This window comes from Corvus brachyrhynchos, unplaced genomic scaffold (assembly GCF_000691975.1).
Source record: "Corvus brachyrhynchos isolate BGI_N302 unplaced genomic scaffold, ASM69197v1 scaffold183, whole genome shotgun sequence".
Taxonomy (NCBI): Eukaryota; Metazoa; Chordata; class Aves; order Passeriformes; family Corvidae; genus Corvus; species Corvus brachyrhynchos.
In genome coordinates, this window is record NW_008236926.1 from 233,862 (window position 1) to 234,488 (window position 627).

Genomic DNA, 627 nt, shown 5'->3' on the forward strand with positions numbered 1-627 from the left:
CTGCAGGTGGCGCCGTGGGAATGTCCAGCACCAAAGCTTAAAGTGAACAACAGCTCCTGGAGGGGATTCTCCCCCCTCTGACTGTCCTGGGAGCCCAAGGCAACGCCCCAGGCACAACAGCCCAGAGTGCTGGAGCACAGTGTCCCTGGGCCAGGCCATGTTACCTGGCTGTCTCATGTCCCTCGGCCATTCCATGTTCTCTCAGCTGTTCCGTGTCCCTCGGCTCCATGGGGCCGGGGGTGGCAGCAGGGCCTGGGGCAGCCCTTGGGGAGAACAACCCTGAGCCCCGGCTGGGCCAGTTCCCCCACTAGGGGGCCCAGGTCACTTCCAGCATGGGCCCTGTGGCTCCCAGTCACCTCAGTATGGTTCCAGCTCATTCCCCATTATGATCCCAGTGTCGTGGTTTGAAAGACAGGGGTCTGCCAAGGAAGGCAGGAGTCTCCCTTGAAATGGAATAAAAAAAATTTGCAACCCACTTCCCTCCAAATTATCCTAATTTTTGAAAATTAAGGGGTTTTCAGGCAAAGATATGAGGAACAGGAATAACAGTTCTTTACTATTATATATCTATATGTGTATAACAAGGCAAACAAACAGCAATAACTATGGCAGTAACAGCAATCACAA